The following is a 15,521-nucleotide window of genomic DNA, read 5'->3' as shown; positions in this document are numbered from 1 at the left end:
TCTCAGCACTTTGGGACGCCGACGTGGGAGGTTCACTTGAGCTCAGTAGTTGGAGACCAGCCTGGGCAACATAGTGAGACCTCTTCTCTACTAAAGAAAAAAACAATTAGCCAGGCATGGTGGCATATCCTGATGGTCCCAGCTACTTGGGAGGCTAAGGCAGGAGGATCGCTTGAGCCCTGGAGATGGAGGCTGCAGTGAGCTATGAATGTGCCATTGCACTACAGCCTTGGTGACAGTGAGGCCCTGTTTCAAAAAACAAAATAAAAACAAAAACAAAAAAAAGCAACAAAAGAAAAAAATAGTTAAATTAGACTTCACCAAAACTAAAATGTCTGTGCATCAAGTGACACAATCAGCAGAGTGAAAAGACAACCCATGGGATGGGAGAACATATTTGCAAATCATATATTTGATGAGGGATTAATATCCAGAATGTGTAAAGAACTCCTACAACTTAACAAGAAAACCAACAATACAATTTAAAAAAATGGGCATAGGACTTGATTAGACAGTTCTCCAGAGAAGGTATGTAAATGACCAATAAGCATATGAAAAGATGATCAACATCATTAATCCTTAGGGAAATGTAAATTAAAACTACAAGGAGATACTACCCCATACTGATTAGAATGGCTAGTATAAAAACAAATAAAAAAATAACAAGTATTGGTGAGGATATGGAGAAATTGCACTGTTGATGGGGATGTAAAATGGTACAGCCTCTATAGAAAATAGTATGGCAATTCTTCATAAAAATTACAAACAGAATTACCATATGATTCAGCAATTTCACTTCTGGGTATATACTCAAAAGAACCCAATGCAGGGTCTCAAAGAGATGTTTGTATATCTGTGTTCATGGCAGCATTATTCACAATAGCCAAAAGAAGAAAGCAACTCAAGAGTCCATAGAGAGATAAATGGAAAAAATGTGTGACATACATACAATGGAATATTAGCAGTTTTAAAAAGGAAGGAAATTCTGACATGTGTCAGCTTAAAATAAAATCACACATTTTTTATACATTTAGAAAAGAGACTTTATTTCTTCTATAAGGTTGCAGACTGCAGGGTGGCCATCTTACAGGCTGAGAAGTGCAGCCTCTGGTTTTTTAAAGCCATTCAGCCACTCTTACGTCTTTTGATTGGAGAGTTTAGTCCATTTACATTCAATGTTATAATTGATAAGTAAGGACTTACTCCTGCCATTTTGTTATTTGTTTTCTGGTTGTTTGGTGGTCTTCTCTTCCTTCTTTCCTTCCTTCCTGTGTTCCTTTTAGTGAAGGTGATTTTCTCTGGTGGTTATGTTTTAATTTCTTGCTTTTTATTTTTTATGTATCTGTTGTATGTTTTTGATTCAAGGTTACCATGAGGCTTGAAAATTATATCTTATAACACATTATCTTAAATTGATGACAACTTAACACTAAGTGCATAAACAAACAAGCAAGCAAAGAGAAAACGAATGAAAACTCTATATTTTAACTTGCTTACCCTACTTTTTAACTTTTTGTTGTTTCTATTTATATCTTATTGTATTGTTTATGTCTTGAAATGTTGTGGTAGCTATTATTTTTAATTGCTTCCTCTTTCAGTCTTTTCACTCAAGATATGAGTAGTTCACACACCACAATTACTGTGTTAAAATATTCTGTGTTTTTCTGTGTATGTACTATTACCAGTGAGTTCTGCACCTTCAGATGATTTCTTACTGCTCATTAACGTCCTTTTCTTTCAGATTGAAGAACTCCCTTTGGCATTTCTTGTACAGGGCTGGTGTTGATGAAAAATCCTTTAGCTTTTGTTTGTCTGGAAAAGCCTTTATTTCTATACTTTTATGTTTGAAGGATATGGTTCACTGAATATACTATTCTAAGATAATTTTTTTTTCCTCAGCACTTTAAACATGTCATGCCACTCTCTCTTGGCCTGTAAGGTTTCCCCTGAAAAGTCTGCTGCCAGACATATTGGCGTTCCATTGTAGGGCTTTTTTTAAAATTTATTTTTGTTTTTTGAGACATAGTTTCATTCTGTCGCCCAGGTTGGAGTGCAGTGATGCAACCTCAGCTCACTGCAACCTCGCCAACCAGGTTTAAGTGATTCTCCTGCCTCAGCCTCCCAAGTAGCTGGGATTAGAGGCACCCACCAACATGCCTGGCTAATTTTGTATTTTTAGTAGAGACAGGGTTTCCCCCATGTTGGTCAGGTTAGTCTCAAACTCCTGACCTCAGGTGATCTACCTGCCTCGGCCTCCCAAAGTGTTAGCCAGGTGTGAGCCACTGTGCCTGGCCAGTATCCTTTCTTTATCCTTGACCCTTGGAAGTTTGATTATTAAATGTCTTGAGGTAGTCTTATTTAGGTTAAATCAGCTTGGTGTTTTATAACCTTCTTCTACTTGGATATTGATCTATTCCTCTAGGTTTGGAAAGTTCTCTGTTATTATACCTTTCAATAAACTTTCTACCCCTATCTTTTCTCAACCTCCTCTTTAAGGCCAATAACTCTCAGATTTGCCTTTTGAGGCTATTTTGTAGATCTTGTAGGTGTACTTCATGTTTTTAAATTATTTTTTCTTTTGTCTCCTCCACTGTGTATTTTCAAATAGTCTGTCTTCAAGCTCACTAATTCTTTCTTCTACTCAATCAATTCTGCTATTAAAGGACTCAGATCCATTCTTCAGCATATCAATTGTATTTTTCAGTTCCAGAATTTTGGGCTTAATTCTTTTCAATTGTTTCAATTGCTTCATTAAATTTACCTGATAGGATTCTGAATTCCTTCTCATGTTATCTTGAATTTCATTGAGTTTCTTCAAAAGAGCTATTGTGAATTCTCTGTCTGAAAGGTCACTCTGGGAGTGATGCCTTATTTAGTTTGTTTGGTGACATCATGTTTTCCTGGATGGTCTTGATGCTTGTGAATGTGTGTCAGTGTCTGGGCATTGAAGAGTTAGGTATTTATTGTAGTCTTCACAGTGTGGGTTTGTTTGTCCTCGTCCTTCTTGGGAAGGTTTTCCAGGTATTCAAAGGGACTTGGGTGTTGTGATCTTAGTTTTGGGTCACTGCAGTCATTTCTGCATTAGGGGGTACCCCAAGCCCAGGAATGCTATGGCTCTTGCAGACTCAGAGGTACCACCTTAGTGGTCTTGCATAAGATCTGAAAGAATCTTTCCCCAGCTGCTGCTGGAGGATGAGGGAGGGGTAGCATCTGCAATTCAAGACTGTCTTTTCTATGCTTTTCAGTGCCTCTTTCAGTGATACAAAGTTAAAACCTGGTACTGCAATGGCCCACTTGATCTCTGGTTCTTATTAAGGTGTGTTTTTGTGGATAGTCGTTCATTTTGTTGTTCTTGAAGGGAGGACAATTGGTAGAGGCTTATATTTGGCCATCTTGCCCCACCTTTCTTAGATTTTGATAAATTTTAAGGGTTCTCATATTGCCGAATTGCTTACCCAACTAAACATTGTGTGTGAGTGCTATCACATAGCACCCATGCCAGGCTGTAATGTTATTTATTAATTTTTTGTCAACTTAATGTGTGAAAATTGTGTGTTCTTATTTTACTATGCATTTCATTGAGATTTTTGCAATATATTTTGTTTCCTAATTTTATTTCCCTCCTCCTTTTTCTAGTGGGTTGTCTATAAATGTGTCTTGCTCATCTATAATTGGTTTCTAATGTTTTCTTATTGATTGTATTCACTCTATATATAATTTTAAAATTAACACTTTGCAAATTTCTTGCAAATACCCCAGTCTATTGCTAATCTTACATTTTCGCTATTATGGCCAAGCACAGTGGCTCACACCTGTAATCCCAGCACTTTGGGAGGCTAAGGCAGGTGCATCACTTGAGGCCAGGAGTTCGAGACCAGCCTGGCCAACAAGGCAAAACCCTGTCTCTACTAAAAATTACAAAAATTAGCCAGGTGTGGTGGCTGGTGCATGCCTGTAATCCCAGCCACTCAGGTGGATAAGCCACGAGAATTGCTTGAATCTGCAGTGAGCTGAGATCATGCCACTGCACTCAGTCTGGGTGACAGAGTGAGACTCTCTCTGAAATATATATATACACACATAAATTTTGGCTATTTTTATTTAGTTGATGTTTCTGATTGCCTGTGTTTAAATCTACCTTTATCTCCTTTGTGTTCTCTGGTGAATTTAAAGTGTGTTTATAGATAGGGGTTAAATCACACTGAACTTATATTAACAACAGCATCTTTTAGAAATTACGTAGGAGCTGTTATCACATCCCTGTCTCTAAGTCTGACACTACCTGAGTTGAGTTCTTATTCCACCACTCCCTCTGCCAAACCCTTGGATCTAGGGTTGCCAGATAAAATACCCAGTTAAATTTGATTTTCAGATACCTAGGATGTAAATTTGAATTTCAGATAAACATTTTTTTTTTTTTTTTTTGGTAGAGATGGAGTTTCATCATGTTGGCCAGGCTGGTTTCAAACTCCTGGATTCAAGTTATCTGCTCACCTTGGCCTCCCAAAGTGCTGGGATTACAAGCTTCCTGTAAGTACTTTTTTCTTTTTTTAAACACAAGTATATTCAAATATTGCATGGGTCATAGTGATACTAAAAAGTTACATATTATTCACCTGAAATTATGTACTTATTTTTTGAGACAGAGTCCGGCTCAGTCACCCAGGTTGGAGTGCAGTGGTGCTATCTGAGCTCACTGCAACCTCTGCCTCCCGGGTTCAAGCGATTCTCATGCCTCAGCCTCCCAAGTGGCTGGGATTACAGGCGCAGGCCACCACACCCGGCTAATTTTTGGATTTTTAGTAGAGAGGGGGTTTCACCATGTTGGCCAGGCTGGTCTCAAACTCCTGGCCTCAAGTGACCCTCCTGCTACGGCTCCCAAAGTGCTGAGATTACAGGTGTGGGCCACCGTGCCCAGCCTGAAATTCAATTTTAATTGAGTATGCTGTATTTTTATTTGTTAAATCTGGCACTCCTATTTGGGGCTAGTTTACTAACACCTGCTTACTGAACACCATCCTGTACTAGATTTTGGGGTGGGTGGGTTGGGAGAAAGCAGAAAGAAAAGATGGCTCCAGCTCTTGGAGAGTTCATACTCTGGTTTCCTGGAGAATTCTACAATCGTTAAAATAATCCTCTCGACCATTACAATGACTGCTAGATGAAATTTCTGAGAGCACAGCTTCCGCATTTCCCTGCTGCCTAGGGCAGAGTTATCCACTTTTACCTTATCATAGAACCACCTGAGCCGCCCCTGCCATGGACAGTCTGATTCATTTGGTTTGGGGAGGGATCCAGAAGCCCGAGGTTTTAAGGAGAGCCAGGTGATTATGCTGCAATAAGTCTGTAGAACTCTGGCAAGCCTGTCTGTTGGCTCAGGTTTGGAGGCCTCCGAGCAGCAACATCGTGCCAATTACACCCCGTTGCGGCATCTTCAGATCTTTCACTCTTTTCACAACGCAATCAAAATCTTCGTACCCATTTTGCAGTAGTGATCTCTGTAAGTTGTTTTACAATTCATAAAGTTTATTCTGTTTGATCTTCACTCTAATTTACAAGGAAAAGCAGGGAAGTTTATTTCTGTTTTACAGAGGTGGACAGGGAGGCTCACAGGGGCTAAGTTCACACAGCAAGCCCTCGAAACTGCCAGGGCTGCAAAGCCCGCCCTCTTTCCACTGCACCGAACTACCTTCCTTTCGCCTACAAAACGTAGGTGGGGACCACTGGTGTTGGAATGAAGGCCCACCTCGAGTTTCAGGTGACTTCCACTCTGCAATTAACTTGCAGGCAGCCCCACACCTGCAAGGAACATACAGGTGGGGGGAGAGATATACACGCCAGGGTCAGTGGAAACCAGCAGCCGAGGGGTGAGCGGGGCTAGGGGTCCCGGGCCGCCGGCGGGGCACACGCGGTTCGGAGAGGCAGGCCGCTCTGTGGCCAGTCCCCCTGCAGCAGCACGGCCTGCTCGCCACCGCCCCGGGAGCGCCGCGGGTTCCCGAGGCCGGGCGCGGAGGGCGCGCGGGCACGGCGGCAGGGGCGTGCTCAGAGGACGCGCGCTGGACTACTCCTCCAAAGGGCAGCTCCGGGGGAAAAAGGGTGGCGTCCCGGGGAAGTCTGCAGCCGCCGCCGATGTCGCTGGGACTCGGAAGTGCCGAAAGAGGGGTGTTGGGAACTCGCGGCGCGCGTGAACGTTGCCGTCGCCGCCGCCCGGGACAGCCCGGAGGTTGGTAACTGGTGACCGTAGTGGGTCCTGGGGAGGTTAGATGGTGAATTTTCTGCGTCAGTTTACTTCGTTAAAAAAAAAAATGCACAAAACGCTTTCCGTTTCCTACCCCAGTTCCCGTGTGCGCGCCCGAGGGCGGGACAGAGGAAGTTCCCGGTCGGGCGAAGGAGACAAAAGCGGCGGGGGCCGCGCGCTCAGTGCGCCCGGGCAAAGGCGGGGATCTGGGCGCCGGGACATGTCCGCGCACGGCCCAGCTGGCGTCCTCTCTCCTTGGCTTCGTCCCCAGCTTCCGGCACTGCTGCGGGGAGTTGCGAACTCTGGTCCCCTTGGCAGTATCAGCGGTGCGCCTGCCTGCCTGCCTCCTGTGACTCCAGGGACTCTAAAGTTAGAGACTTCCTTTGCGTTCTGTCTTCAGGACTCAGTTTCCTTCCTCTGTTCTGAGTCTAACCTTCAGGTGACAGGTCTTTATGCGGAAAACCCCTCCCCCCAATCCTCACCAGAGGTGCTTTACGGGTAGCATTGTGTTAAAAAATGTGTTGCTACCTGTGTTCGTTGCTCTTGGATCAGAGTTGTAGAGCTAGGGCATTTGGCATCCTCGGAGGCTTGCATTATGTGGGAGTGAGACATTGCTTCTCTGTCTCTTTCTGTTTTTGTTGTTGTTTGTGTTTTTGAGACGGAGTTTGGCTCTTATCGCCCAGGCTGGAGTGCAATGGCACAATCTAAGCTCACTGCAACCTTCGCATCCCCGTTTCGAGCGATTCTCCAGCCTTGCCTCCTGAGTAGTTGGGATTACAGGCATGCGCCACCAAGCCCGGCTAATTTTGTATTTTTAGTAGCGACGGGGGTCTCACCATGTTGGCTAGGCTGGTCTGGAACTGTTGTCCTCAGGTGATCTGCCCGCCTCGGCCTCCCAAAGTGCTGGGATTACAGGCGTGAGCCACCGCGCCTGGCATCTCATTCATTCTCAGAGCTAAGGACCGATTTCAATGTGATTAAGTGCTATGGGAACGCAAGGAGAAGAGACGGAAGGCTTCATTGAAGAAGTGGTAGTTAATTGAAGGAGACTTTGAGGAATGATTTTTTTCCCCCTTCCATTCCTCATGTTCCATTTTCCCTGTGATTTTTCTCCCTCCTTTCTGGTTGCCAGTCAGTCCTTAATTGTGAATAAGTGTTTGATAAGGACAGCTCTGACCTGAGAGATTCCATTAATGTTAATTTAAGGAGACTATGTGCTTGTTAGGTGCTTTAGATACATTATTTCTAAACCTTACAGTAACTGGGAAAGATAGGTGGTGGTATAGCTTTTCACAGTGGGATAGAGAAAGCCTTGGAGGGGAGCCAAAGCCGCAGACTAGTACATGTCAGGGCTGGGTTTTGGACTCCTCTTTTGGATCAACGCCTGTGCTTTATCTGCTGTTTACTTTGTCCCCTCCTTGGGAGTAGGTTAGATGGATGAACTTAGGGTGAAAGTCAAGTCTCTGGAGGGAGCAGCCATTTTTGTGGGTGGCCAGATGTTGGGAGCTCTGTAGGTAGCATCACGAATTTGCGAGCATGGGCCTTAACTGCACCCCCAGCTTCCAGATGGACCTGGCCCAGGGGGAAGTGTTCCCTAAAGTAGTGGTCCCAACCTTTCTGGCACCAAGGACCGGTTTCATGGAAAATAATTTTTTCATGGACGGGGGAGTGGGGATGGTTTGGGATAATTCAAGCGCGTTACATTTATTTTGTTTATTTGTTTTGAGATAGAGTCTTGCTGGGTCACCCAGGCTGGAGTGCAGTGGCACGATACCAGCTCACTGCAACCTCCACCTCCCGGGATCAAGCAGTTCTCGTGCCTCAGCCTGCCGAGTAGCTTACAGGCGTGCGACACCACACCCGGCTAATTTTTGCATTTTTAATAGAGACAGGATTTCACCACGTCAACCAGGCTGGTCTCAAATTCCTGAACTCGAACTCCTGAACTCAAGCCATCCTCTCCTTGGCCTCCCACAGTGCTGGGATTACAGGTGTGAATCACCATGCCCCCCCTGCATTACATTTATTGTGGACTTTATTTCTATTGTTGCATTGTAATATACAATGAATACAACTCACCATAGAGTAGAATCAGTGGGACCCCTGAGCTTGTTTTCCTGCAACTAGGCGGTCCCATCTGATGGTGTTGGTAGACATGGACACGCAAAGTCTGTTTGCTTATGTCCAGTCTACTCCATAGTCTCATTTTGGTTGCTGTCACTGCAGAAGACCCTGCTTCACAAAGATAGGATGTTGGCAATGGAAGCAGGCTTTTTGGTGCTTTTGTGGCAATCTCAGGATGTTTCGCCTTGACTTTAATCCAGAATGTATGGAGATGTGAAGTTGTCTCAAACGTACTTCTAGGGCCCCATCATTTGCCATCTCAAGCAGCTGGTCCTCTTCTGGCATGGACAAAGTCAATTCACCTGGCTTATTCACAAATGGGTGTAGGATCCTTCCCGGTTCGTGGGTCTCTTGTAGTTGGGAAGTAATGCTCAAACTCTTGAAAGCTGAGATAGGTGATCATGCACCAGTTGGGAGAGAGAAGGCCCTGACTTAGTCTCTTTCAAAATCTCTGCTAATGTTTGAAACATGTCAGAAATCCGTGTTCACTTGTCGCCCCAATAATTCCAGTTTGGTTTTGAGTGCAGCCACTTATCTGTTGACTTGAACACAGTTCTCCCCTGAGGGGACAGATTGAGTTCGTTGAGTAGGTAAGCAAGTTTTGCTACCCCTTCTGTGAAATGTGCTGCCAGTGGTGACTGTTTTTTCTAAAAGAAATCCCTGGAGTGGCCCTCATAACTCAAACTCTGGCCAGTGATCTATCTTTAGAAAGCCATCCCACTTCTGTGTATAAAAGATGTGTGTGCCCTACGTCCATCTCATAAAGCTGTGTGAACAGATGTGAGTTAAGGGCATGTACTTTAATGTGGTTGATAATTTTAATCATATCCTGCAAAACGTTGTTAAGTTCAGGTGACATTTTCCGGCTAGCCAGCACTTCTCTATGAATGTAACAGTGCATAGACTCACATTCAGAAGTGACCTCTTTGACCCGAGTAGTGAAACCAGCCGTAGCAGTCGCTCTGCTCATGCACGAAATGACCAATTCAGTTTTCAAAGACTTGAATAATTCTACAGCTGTGATGTTGGTTAGCAACAAAAGTGCAAGTGACACATCCTCGTGCATCTAACATCCTCATGCATATCCTCCTGAAAACCATATCACACAAAAACAAGCATTGTTGCCTTGTCAGCATTGGTAGACTAGTCAATCTGGATTGCATTCTGCAGTGACTCATTAATCCTCTCTAACAATTGTGCCTCAATATCCTCTGCTATTTCAATTCGCCTAGTTATGCTGCTAGAGAAGAACACATGCCACCTTTTGAACTGCAGCCTCTCCTAAAAGTTCAGAACAAATGTCCTTAGAAGTAGGCAGGACCAACTCTTCACCAATAGTAAAGGGCTTCTTAGCTTTAGCAATATGGTTAGCCACTAAGAATGATGCTCTCATTGCAGACACATTTGATGAAATGGTAGCCTTCAATAATTGCTTCTGTTCTTTGTGCTTATGTTTTTTCTTTTGAAACACTCCAAAGGTTTGTCTTTTAATGCAGGGTGCTTGGTCTCCATGTGGTGAAGCAGTTTTGAAGGTTTCATGGCTTCATTGGATAGCCAGTAGCCACATGTTATACAAAGTGGGTTTGGAGAATGTGAATCACCTGTTGCAATGAACCTGTAATTTGAGTTTGACTCCTGGTATTTTCTTTTAAATGCAGCTTTCTTTTTGTTGGCAGTCTTAGCGTCTTCTGTCTCATCATTGGGTCTTTCCCCCTTTTCAAAGAAGCTTACCAGTGATGTTTGTTTTTTACTCATTTCGGCTAGGGTTAACTTGTGGGCTTACCAAAACTGTGACTGAGACAAATGTGCAGTGTAGGAAACAGGCACAGCTGGAAGTGGTAAATAAAATAATGGGCGGGCCACGAGTGGACTAAAATAGGTGTCAGATTCTGATTAAAGCCTGCCCACGGATGCGGTTGTACAGTGGAACTACCTCAACTTACTTGCCATTATAAAGCCTGCCACCAGATGCAACTTGTTGCTTGACACTCACTGATAGGATTCTGATATGAGTCTGCAAGCAATTGATTTATTATGGTCTCTGTGTAGTCAAACCTCTCTGTTAATGCTAATCTGTATTTGCAGCCACTCCCCAGTGCTAACATCACTTGTAGTCCCAACAACTTGGGGGGCTGAGGAGGAAGGATCATTTGAGCCCAGGAGGTCAAGGCTGCAGTGAACTATGATCAGGCCACTGCACTCTAGCTGGCATGACAGAGTGAGACCCTGTTTCTTAAAAAAATAATAAAGTGAAAAAACTAAAAAAGCTCCAAATTTATGAGTATATGTACTTCTTTATCAATATAGTAAGTAACTTTTATTAAAAAGTAAAAACAAATTCAGTGCAGTAGCAAATAACTCCTGTAATTTCAAAGTAGTGATGCCCACGTAAATGGTATTTTGTAGTAGTTTCAGAAGCTACACTGTGGTATGAAAGTATCTGTGGTATGAAAGTATCTGACTTTTCCTGGTGACAGTCATCAGACCTGCTCTTACTACCATGATTTTCTGGTTTTTTGAGACAGCGTCTCACTGTGTCACACAAGATGGAGTGCACTGGCATAATCTCGGCTCACTGCAACCTTCACCTCCCGAGTTCAAGCAATTCTCATGCCTCACCCATCCCAGTAGCTGGGATTACAGATGTTCACCAACATGTCAGGCTAAGTTTGTAGTTTTAGTAGAGACAAGGTTTCGTCATGTTGGCCAGGCTGGTCTTGAACTCCTGACCTGAAGTGATCTGCCCACCTCGGCCTCCCAGTGTGTTGGAATTACAGGCGTAATTCCAACATATCTGGCCGGAACTGCTCTTACTACTGTGATTTGTTGTCCACATCTATAATCCAATGAAATGCTAATTTTCAGCCAGAAATTCATGAAAATAGAGATATTTGAGCTCATATCCCGCTGAATTCTCTCTATGGACACATTGGGAGTGGAGGGCTGGGGATCCTGGGTTACATACAACCCTACTTAGTGGTTGTTTTCATCTAAGTACTTGCTGGCCACCTTAGAGTATCACTTTTTTTTTTTTTTTTTTTTTTGAGAAATGGTCTTGCTCTGTTTCCCAAGCTGGATCACAGCTCACTGCAGCCTCAACTTCCCAGGCTCCCACCTCAGCCTGCCGAGCAGCTGGGACTACTGGCATGCAACACCATTCCTGGCTAATTTTTGTATTTTTAGTAGAGAAGGGATTTCGGCATGTTGCCGAGGCTGGTCTCAAACTCCTAGGCTCAAGTGATCTGCCCACCTCAGCCTCCCAAAATGGTGGGATTACAGGCATGAGCCACCACACCTGGCCTGTTAGCGCATTACTGATAGCAGTTTCCTTCTCTTTCAGTTAGTGTTCCCCTTAGCCCGGGTTCACAGTTGTTTCTGTTTGATGAAAGCTTTTGAGAGGGCATTGCTGGATTGTTTATATAATCTACCTGCTCTGCTCCTTCTGTGGGTAATACAATTGGAGAATATTCCTGAAATAGTGGATGTGTGTCATGTATACACCCTACCTTTCCTTTTTTTTTTTTTTTTTTTTTTTTTTGGCGAGTAGAAATTAACCTTAGTGGTAGATGATGTTGTTAATGTCAGGGAGGAAAGATGAACTACAATCACATATACCACAGACAGAAGCTCTTAAGATGTTATGAACAATTTCATGGTAATACATTTGAAAATTCAGATGAAATTGACAAGTTTTTTCCAATAAAATGTATTACTGAAGACACAAAAGCTAGAAAAAAGAGTAGTCCTATATCTACCAAAGACATTGAATTTGTAGTTAAAAACCTTTCCACAGCAAAATTTTCAGGCCCAGATGGCTTTACTAGTGAAACTTCCAAACATGTAAGAAAATTAAAGAGGAACCACTTTCTAGTTTCATTTATGAGGCCAGCACAATCTTGTTACTAAAAATTGATAAGGATATGACCAGAAAATTATAGACCAAATGCTCATAAAGACAGACACATAAGTCTTAAATAATGGTAAGTCAAATCTAGCAATCTATAAAAAGGATAATAAATCATGACCAAGTTAGATTTATTTCAGGAATGTAAACTTTGGCTAACACTAGAAAAGTCAACAAATGCAATTTAACTCCATACATGAAGTAAAGGAGAAAAATTATTTGATACAATTCAGCACCCATTCATGATTAAAAAGAAAAAAAAAAAACCTCCTTGCAAGCTGGAGCATTGAGATAAATTAGATTTAAAATAACAGAGGGTATGGTATTGCTCTGCAAATCTATAGATTTGGGCTAATCCCAATCAAAATCCTGGCAAATTTTTTTCTTCAAAAATAGGTGATAAGCTGATTGTAAAATTTATTTGGAAATTCCAGACAGTCTTAAGAGCAAAATTGGAGGACCTAAGCTACTAGATCAGTATTTAGTCATGTCAGTGTGGTATTGCATAAAACTACACAGATTATGGAACTGAGCAGAGAATCCATAAACAGGCTTATACATCTGTGGTCTGTTGATTTATGACAGAGGCAACACTGCAGGGCAGTGGAGAGAAGATGGTCTTCTCAGTAAATGACACTGGGTCGATTCGCTATCTACATAGACAAAATGAAGCTAGATTATGTACCTCATCTCATATACAAAAATTAAGATAACATCATATACCTAAATGTGAATGCTAAAACAAAGCACCTGGAAGAAAGCTAAGTAAAATATATTTATGACCCAGGGACAAGTTTTTTGAATAGGATACAAAAAGCACTAATTTGTACAGTAATAAGAATGAACAAATTATTGCCTCACATAACAACATGGATGAATCTTGTGACACAAAGCTGAACAAAACTAAGATAGATGTAAAAGAGTAAGTGCAATGTGATTCCATTCATGTGAAGTTCAAAAACAGACAACTAAATAAACCATGGTGGCAGAGGTCAGGCTAGTGGTCACCTTTGATGGAGTTAGTGACTAGGAAAGGGCAGAAGGGGCTTCAGAGGCGTTCTTTCACTTTTTTGAGACAGGATCTCGCTCTGTCATCCAGGCTGGAGTGCAGTGGTGTGATCTCAGCTCACTGCAACCTCCCTCTCCTGGGCTCAAGTGATCCTATCACCTCAGCCCACCTGAGTAGCTGGGACTATAGGCATGAGCCACCATGCCTGGCTGATTTTGTTTTTTGTTTTTGTTTAGAGATGGGGTCTTGCCATGTTGCCCAGGCTGGTCTTGAACCCCTGGGCTCAAGCAATCTGCCCATCTCCTCCTTTCAAAGTGCTAGAATTACAGATGTGAGCCACTACCTCTGGCCTGGCATGCAATTTTTATCTCAGTGATAATTACTTGGTAATTACATAAGGCTTTCCACTTCTCGAAAGCCCTAAGGGTTGGGCATGGTGGCTCATTCCTGTAATCCCAGCACTTTGGGAGGCTGAGGAGGGAGGATCACTTGAGGTCAGGAGTTTGAAATCAGCCTGGCCAACATAGCAAGATCCTGTCTCTAAACAAAAGAAGACCAAAAAAATAGCAGGGTGTGGTGATGTGAGCCTGCAATCCCAGCTACTCCTGAAGCTAAGGCAGGAGGACCACTCTTGAGCCCAGGAATTTGAGGCTGCAATGAGCTATGATCATGCCATGCACTGTAGTCTGGGTGACAGAGTGAGACCCTGTTTAAGAAAAAAATAAAAAATAGTAAAAAGGAAGTCTTAAGGTTTTTTCTTCATTTAAGTATATTTTAATAAAGTTTACTTAAAACCTTGTAAAAAGTTAGGTTCATTCTGATGCCCCCAGGCTGGGGAGTATAAGATGTGGGCAGGAACCTTGCTGATTAAAAAGGTTTAAAATAGGTTGAGAATTTTCAGGGGGAAAGAATGCAATATCGCATCAGTAGCTTTTTTTTAATTAGGGACTTATAAAATTGACTCCCTTTTGCCAATCTTTAATGGCAGAGATCTGGCTTAAGGGAATTTCATATAAAAAGACTTAGAGTTATGTTTGATTATAAGATTGATATCAGTGTGAGGTGGAAATAAAAGCTAAGGGAGTATTAAGTAGAAAATTTTGTTTTCAGATTTAATTTTCTTCCAATTTAAGTTTTGAAAGTTTATGACCACTGGATTAAAAAACTTTTCTTCCAATTTAAGTTTTAAAAGTTCATGACCAGTGGATTAAAAAACAATCTGTTTTCTATAAATCCTTTCAGTTAGGTACTTTCCTCCCATAAGGCCATGAACTAACTGAGGGCAGGGGTGGCATGTGAGTTTCCTATTACACCTGTACTAAATTAACACACATTCAGTGGCTTAAAACAACAGACATTTATTACCTTATGGTTCTGGATGTCAGAAGTCCACAATATGACAGCAGGGTTCATTTCTTCTGGAGGTTCTAGGGAAGAATCTTTTTGCTGTTGTTGCCTTTTCCAGCCTCTAGAGGCCTCTTAGATTCCTTCATCCGGGAGCCCTTCCTCCATCTTCCAAGCACACCACTGTAACCTCTGCCTCCATCATCACCTCACACTTCCTCTCTGTCTCTGACCCTTCCGCCTCCCTCCTAAAAGGAACCTTGTGATTACCTCGGGCCCACCCAGATAATCCAGGCTAACCTCTCAATCAAAAGATCCTTAATCACATCGGCAAAGTCCCTTTTGCTGTGTAAGGCAACATATTCACAGTTCCAGGGATCAGGACATGGACACTTCTAGGGGACCCATCTTTGGTGGACCCCACAGAGGGGATCTTTATATTTTGTCTTCACAAAGAGCACAGTTCCTGGTTGTCAGTAGAAGTTCATTCGTATTTGTTGAATGAAGACATGGGTCTAAGATTTCATTATTTGAGTGCAGTTTCTGAAAGAAGAGAAGTGATGGTCTTGTCCTCCCACTGACACAACTGAAGCTTTGGGTTCAGGTTTAGGTACATGTATTATACAGAGACAACTGACAGTAAGGCAGAGGATCTGGGGACAGGCATAGTGGCTCATGCTTGTAATCCCAGCACTTTGGCAGGAATAGGTGGGAAGATCACTTGAGCCCGGGAGTTCAAGACCAGCCTGGGCAACATAGTGAGACCCCCCCCCCCCCATTTCTTAAAAAAAAAAAAAAAAAATGGGTGTGGTGGCTTTTGTCTATAGTCCTGGCTACTTGGAAGGCTGAGATGGAAGGATTGCTTGAGACTGGGAAGTTGAGACTGCAGTGAGCCAAGATTG

At 42.8% G+C, this 15,521-nt stretch overlaps 1 protein-coding gene across 3 annotated transcripts in view; it reads left to right on the top strand.

Annotated features, from left to right (window-relative positions):
* The first annotated feature begins 5,617 nt into the window (after positions 1–5,617).
* The window catches only part of LOC101008901 (protein-cysteine N-palmitoyltransferase HHAT), a 302,834-nt gene continuing 292,930 nt past the window's right edge, over positions 5,618–15,521 (top strand). The window contains exon 1 of one of the 3 annotated variants that reach the window (XM_031660419.1): positions 5,618–5,816. The gene's annotated coding sequence lies outside the window, so the exon portion shown is untranslated. Of the gene's footprint in view, positions 5,817–6,025; positions 6,224–15,521 lie in introns of those variants that run through there. The other 2 variants (XM_031660391.1, XM_009187809.4) reach the window with 2 other exon arrangements.

The sequence above is a fragment of the Papio anubis genome, chromosome 1 (assembly GCF_008728515.1).
Source record: "Papio anubis isolate 15944 chromosome 1, Panubis1.0, whole genome shotgun sequence".
NCBI lineage: Eukaryota > Metazoa > Chordata > Mammalia > Primates > Cercopithecidae > Papio > Papio anubis.
This window is presented reverse-complemented; position numbering and strand designations above follow the sequence as displayed.